This window comes from Alexandromys fortis, unplaced genomic scaffold (assembly GCF_014885135.2).
Source record: "Alexandromys fortis isolate MF-2015 unplaced genomic scaffold, M_Fortis_MF-2015_v1.1 scaffold_294, whole genome shotgun sequence".
Taxonomy (NCBI): Eukaryota; Metazoa; Chordata; class Mammalia; order Rodentia; family Cricetidae; genus Alexandromys; species Alexandromys fortis.
In genome coordinates this window covers 619,770-626,867 of record NW_026068192.1, presented here as the reverse complement: position 1 = coordinate 626,867, position 7,098 = coordinate 619,770, and positions in this window count along the sequence as shown.

Below are 7,098 nucleotides of genomic sequence, written 5' to 3'. Positions count from 1 at the left end.
CTGCTATAAACATAGTAGTCCAAATGCTTTTTTTTTGTTGTTTGCTTTTTTTTTTGTTTTTTTTGTTTTTGATTTGTTTTTTGTTTTTCAAGACAGGGTTTCTTTTTGGCTTTGGAGCCTGTCCTGGAACTAGCTCTGTAGACCAGGCTGGTCTCGAACACACAGAGATCCGCCTGCCTCTGCCTCCCAAGTGCTGGTATTAAACTCATGTGCCACCATCGCCCGGCTAGTCCAAATGCTTTTATAGTATGATTGGGCATCTCTTGGGTATATTCCCAAGAGTGGTATTTCTGGAACTGAGGTAGGTTGATTCCCAATTTTTTTAGAACCCACTACACTGATTTCCAAAGTGGTTGTACAAGTTTGCATCCCCAGAAGCAATGGATGTGTGTTTCTTTTAATTCATATCCTCTCCAGCATATGTTAACAATGGTGTTTTGATTTCAGCCATTCTGACAGGTGGAAGATGGTTTCTCAAATTGTTTTTATTTGCATTTCCCTGATCACTAAGGAAATTGAACATGACCTTAAGTATTTTTGGCCATTTGAAATTCTTCTGTTGAGAATTCTCTGTTCAGTTCAGTACTCCATTTTTTAATTGCGGTATTTAGAATTTTAATGTCCAGTTTCCTGAGTTATTTATATATTTTGGAGATCAGACCTGTGTCTGATGTGGGGTTGGTGAAGATCTTCCCCCATTCAGTAGGTTGCCTTTTTGTTTTAATGACTGTGCCCTTTGCTTTACAAATGATTCTCAGTTTGTATAATTTTAGCTTCTTTGTTAAAAATCAGGTGTTCATAGGTTTGTGGATTAATATCCGGGTTTTGATTCTATTCCATTAGTCACCGTCTCTGTTTTTATTTAAATACCAACCTGTTTTCATTACTGTAGTTCTTTGATAGAGATTGATGTCAGGGATGGTAATGCCACTAGAAGTTCATTTATTGTACAACATTGTTTTGAATATGATGTTTTGATTCCATGAGCATGGGATATCCTTCCATTTCCTGGTATCCTCTTTAATTTCTTTCTTTAAGGCTTTAAAGTCTTTGTCAAATAGTTCTTTCACAACCTTGGTTAATGTTACCCCAAAACTCTTTTTGCTATTTGTGGCTATGGTGAAAGGTGATTTTTTTTTTTGTTTTACCTCACTGCTTTGTGTATAAGAAGGTCACTGTTTTTTTTTTTTTTTTTTTGATCCTGTATCATGTCATATCACTGATGGGATTTTTCTGCTGTAGTATTTCTCTGGTATAGTTTTTTTGGTCACTTATGTACACTATTATATCATCTGCAAATATTGAAAGTTTGACGTCTTTTACAATTTGAATCTCCTTGATCCCCTTATGTTGTCTTATTGCTATTGCTAGAATATCAAGCACTGTATTGAAAAGATGTGAAGAGAGTGTACAGCCTTGACTTTTTCCTGATTTTAGTGAAATCTTTGAGTTTCTCTCTCCATTCAATTTGATGTGAGCTGTCGCTGTAGTCAACACCACGAAAGGTTTGTCCACCCACTGAGACAGTGTGCCTGATGTATTGGGGGCTCATTAAATCCAGCAGGACAGGGACTGAATGAGTATGGGATCAAACTGGACCTTCTGAATATGGCTGACAATTGGGGCAGAGTAAGAGGGCAATGATAATGGCACTTGGATTTGTCTCTAATGCATGTACTGGCTTTTTGTGATCCTAGTCTATTCGGATGCACAGCTTCCTAAACCTGGAGGGAGGGGGGAGGCCTGGACTTCCCACACGATAGGGAACCCTGCCCTCTTTTAGTACTGGACGGGGAAGGGGAAAGGGAAGGGTAGTGGGAGGGAAGTAGGAGGAGGGGGGAAGCAGAAATTTTGAATGATTTTATTTATACAGTAATAAAAATAATAAATAACAAAATGTTAAGACATCTCCAAGCAATTGCATAGTAGGTTAACTACTAATTTTCTGCCCCATTACAACTTTATTTACAACTATAATCCCATGTTATTCAACCCATGTTCACTCTTAATTTTTTTCCAAGAACATATTCTTTACTTAACAGCTGTGGTATTCTCAACTTGCAGTATCCATAATGTTATACCACCATAATCAAGCTTCACTTCTGAGGAGCCATCAATCAAGGTCTTTATGAAATATTCCCAATTGGGATTAAGATCAAGATAGGAATTAACAAGAGAAAAATTACAGATTTTGTAGGGCATCCAGTGAATATTGTGATCTTTCTCAAGTTTATTATTCATAGTTCTTATGTACCTCAATATAAAATTGGGTGTGAGGCAAAACTTCCTTGCCATGATATAAAGAACCATGTAATTTTATCCACACATCTTCAAACAGAAAGTAACCACACACTAGCCAAAATACTCTTTTTTCCTTGGCACAATGTTCTGTAGCAACACCTTAGGTCAGAGCATCCTAGCTTATACTCTTGAAGGTGCAAGAGCAGGCCTGAACTCTCTGACCTTTGGACACATTGAAAAGGATTCACATAAGCACATGTGAACTCAAGAATTTCAAGTAATAGAACAAACTACTTAATTCTTGTGTCATATCAAAAATTCAGAAATCCCAGCATGCATAATGGCAGGATTAATGATGCCTGATCCTTATTGGAGTGAAATAACTGAGAAAGAACATTAGATGTTTTTTTTTTTTTTTTCAAGGACGTTTACCAAAACTGGCTACTAATGTTCCAGTAGGTAGATTCATACTGAACCACGTACAAGTTCCTTAAATGAACTGAGTTGTCATTAAAGAAAGAAAAGAATACAATCTTCAGATATAATAGTAATTTTTGGAAACTGGGAAGTTATTTTAAAATTGGGATGTGATAGATTTTTTTTCCTAAAAATATTTGTATATTAATAGAGGAGAAGCAATTTTCAATGGTCTGATTGGATACCAAAATTCCAACTGAGTAGGAATTATTTTTTTGTCTTTATTTTTTGGTTTATTTTTTTTTCAGTTGTTAAAAAAACTTTTCCGCCTCCTCCCCATTTCCCATTTCGCTCCACCTCCTCCCACACATTGCCCCCTCCCCTCACTCCCTGAGTAAGAATTATATGAGCAAGGGAGGTTGAATATCTTCAGTAACTTACATAGAACAGAACCAAGTTCATGGGAAATCATGAACTCTATACCAACTTCTATAAAGTCTATTTTCCACTATTTTAGGCTATCTGTTTGTGGGAGATAGATGTGTAGCTTGGTCAACTTAAGGGCCTGGGAGGGAGACCAGGACACATTTATGGTACAAGATCTAATTTTAGAGACAATTCTATACATTTGGATATCTTACACTTCTTGATAAGGTAGGGTTTGAACTGCCTCAGCTTAATATGTCAAGTTATGTTGCCTCCCCATGGGTGGCATATCCTTTGGAAGGAATTGATGAGGATGGACTGTGGGGAAACAAGAATGGGAAAGGAGAGTCTGTGGAGAAATTTATTTAGAATGTAAAATGAATGAAGAGAAAGTAAAAAGAAAGCAATTACATAAATCCCATTTTATCAGTGATTTATTAATATTATCTCATTTAAATAATGAACTAACATTTTTAGAAAGACCAGCGGAGATACTGACATGTGCATATTTATAAACACCCAGTCATCTGTCTAGAGTCTTTTTTTCCTGAACTTTCTTTACTGAACATCGGCATTGTTCTTCAATTAGATGAGACAAATGTTAAACTACAATATTGGTTGCAATTTAACACTGCTAAGAGTAAAGCATGTCTTGTTGCATGGCATTTGGAGCTGGCTCCTCACCTTTGGGTCACTCTGAGATGAGCTTCACGGTTGAGGTCTCAGGGAGCCATGATTATCACTGCACCTCTGGGACCTTATTGGGTCTATTTGTACACTGAGTAGCATACAGCCCATTATTAATAAACCTTATAATGTATTTGGATGCAGGAACACTTAATATTCCTGGTAGTCACCAGCACCCAGCTCATAAAAAAAATCTCTTAAAGAGCCATTCCACTCTTTTCTACTTGCATTGATGGTAGCTGAACAAAATAACTTATTCAAGGCCACATTTGATTCTATTTTTTGATTCCAAAAAACTTTAAGATATCTATTTTTATTTGTTTTATCATAGTTAGGTTCCCCACATCAGAAAGTCATTAGTAGACAAGAGTTTTGTTTCCCTCTAGACAGTTCCTCACTCAGTAAGCATAGAGAAAATTATTATTTCTAAACACTCAACCAATTTCTCAGGTCATTATTAGATAACATATCAATTTTTAATTAATTATATTTCTTATAAGTGCTCTGCCATGTGGATTGGTACCTTTACTCAGTATGGCAATTACATCTACTTCCCACAGCTTCTCATGATACTGAGACACCTCCAATTTCCTCACTACTATTTTGTCTGTTTCTTCACCCTAAAATTATACTACTTAGACAATATTCAGTCAGAATCTTTCTTAAATCATTTACAATGACATATATTCAAACAATATGAAGGAATATTTCATACCAAGTTCTTTATTAGTTAATACACTCTTTTTATTTCATTTTATTTTTATGCTGATGTCCATATAAACTGCCATTTTTGCTATCATCTTGAGAAATTTTATGATTAAATTTATTCATAATAGTGTTGGTATGTATTATTTTATATGTATTCTTAGTAGAAAATATGTTCATTCCTTCCATATTTCACTTACTCAGCAGTGATATCATCCTCATGTCTACATACTGAAGCACGAATTCATGATCATTTAGTTTAAACCTGCCCAGATGATTCTAAATATTTAACCACAGACTGGCTATGACCTACAACTGTCTTACCATATGGAATTTATAAACAGGCACATTTTCTTAGTCAGGCTTCCACTCACAGTCTGTGACATGATATACGCAAATAATACAATTGCAAAGAGTAAAAACACTGTGACTTTGTTTCCATAGAGATAGAGAAAGCCTAGTAAAGGGATATAGTTCAGTACTCATATTTTTTGTCTCCAATTGAAATTATTCAAAAGCCAAATCACATTTAAATAACAATAAGTTATATGTAAAGGCTTTCTTTTGCTTTTTAATGTATTTTTGTTGATTGTTTACATATGACTTACATGATATCTTAAAAAAACATAGCACTAACAAAGGCAATTTCATTAGGTATTCTTTTATTTCATATGAACATACCATATTTGCATATTTTTTTTTTGTTCCCACTATATCTAGACTTTGCTAGATAGCATTCCAGAGAATGGGTTCCTAAAATCAGAACATGCATGATGAATCAATCCTGGCCCCAATGGGCCTGGGCCCACAGTCTGCCCTGTCATTCAACTCTCCCTCACATTCCGATTGCTTAAAGTGTTAGCATCCTAGTTCCCTCACTGTCAGCCAGAGTCCCTAGGTACCATCAGCCTAGGTAAGCTGTTTCAGTGGGTATTCCCATCATGACCTTGATCCCTCTTGCATGTATTCTTACAATTCCCATTATTCAACTGGGCTTTAGGCACTCAGCCATGTGATCAACTGTGGGTTTCTGTGTCTGCTTCCATAATTTGCTGGAATTAGGTTCAATGATGATGACATTTAAGATAGTCATTAATCTGACAACAAGGCAAGGATTGTTCAAGTACCATCTCAACTATAACTTAGGTTCTAAGTTGTGGTCATCCTTGTGAATTCCTCCAATACCAGGGTTTGTCTATTCTGATAATATTTCTGTCAGTGAATTTAACATTTTTATTCCTCGCTATTTCTTTTGCTTTCCAATCTTTAAAATCCTGTTACTTCCCGTTCTTTCCTCTTCATTACTCTCTTTATCTTTACTTTCTGCATTCCCATTTTGCCTTATCTATATTTTCCCAATTTTTTCGTGATACTTGTCTTTTTCCTTTCCCCAGTTTTACATTTTTCTCCTAATATTCCCCTTATTCCTTAGCTTCTCTGTGATCCTGAGTTATAGGTTCCCTATTCTATGGTTTATAGTTGTTGTTCACCTGTGATTAGGGACAATCCATCCTCATCATTCTGGTCTAGTTTACCTCACTTAGAATGGATTTTTATAGTTTCATTCATTTGCCTGCAAACTTCAAGCTACCTTTTTTTTTTTACTGCTGAATAAGTTCTTTATTGTGTAAATGTGCCTGAAGTTTTTAAAAATCTATTTTTGTTCAATGAGCATAGATTTTCCATGTTGTTCTTATTACATTATATGCTTAAGGATTATAGAGGCAAAACCTAGACATTTTTCCACTTTTTGACATTATTATCTACTATTAAGAAAAGATAATTTAACATTGGTGTGTACAGAGGACCATATCATATTTGGTGAGTAACTAGAATACGATGATCTTTAGAATGGTTAACTATGTGGTCTGTGATTTATACTCATTATCTTAATTTTTATGCCTTCACAGTTACATTGAAAACTGAAACAGTAAGGAATATGCTCATTTGGAAATTTGAAAACCAGAAATTCATTTTTGGAATATTTGTTTTCTACAGCAGGCATGCTAGTATTGTACAATTTCAGGATATTAGAGAAATGTGGAAACAGGAAGTTTACTGAGAATTCACGGCCAGAAGGCTAGAATGTCAAATTTCAGTACCAAGAGGACAGCTATCTCAATTGCACCAGTTTTAATAAATATTTGCATCAAACCACAATTGGTTAATATGTAAGAAGTTTTGCCCTAATGAATTTCCAACAACTGTAAGTAAATCCATGATTCTTGTAGTATATCCATTGCTCAAAAACACACTATGCACAGAAGAAGTACAATGAAATCGAAACCTTTATTAGAGTAGCTATTTGTAGTCCTGAGCTAATTGAGAAAGAAATATAGAATTATTATCAGCATAGTTTGCTATGTAGGGCACTCATGTACCTTTGGATGATTTATAATTAATGGACATACAACTTCCTTAAATATATTGTGTATACATTACAGTTAGAAAAATATTGTTCAGATTTAATAGTGATTATTAAAATTTTTTAATATCCTTTTTTATTTTATTGAGAATAAGAAAAAAAAAAGTTTCCGCCTCCTCCCAGCCACCCATTTCCCTCCCCCTTCCCCCACTCTTCTCCCCCTCCCCCCACTCTTCTCCCCCTCCCCCCACTCTTCT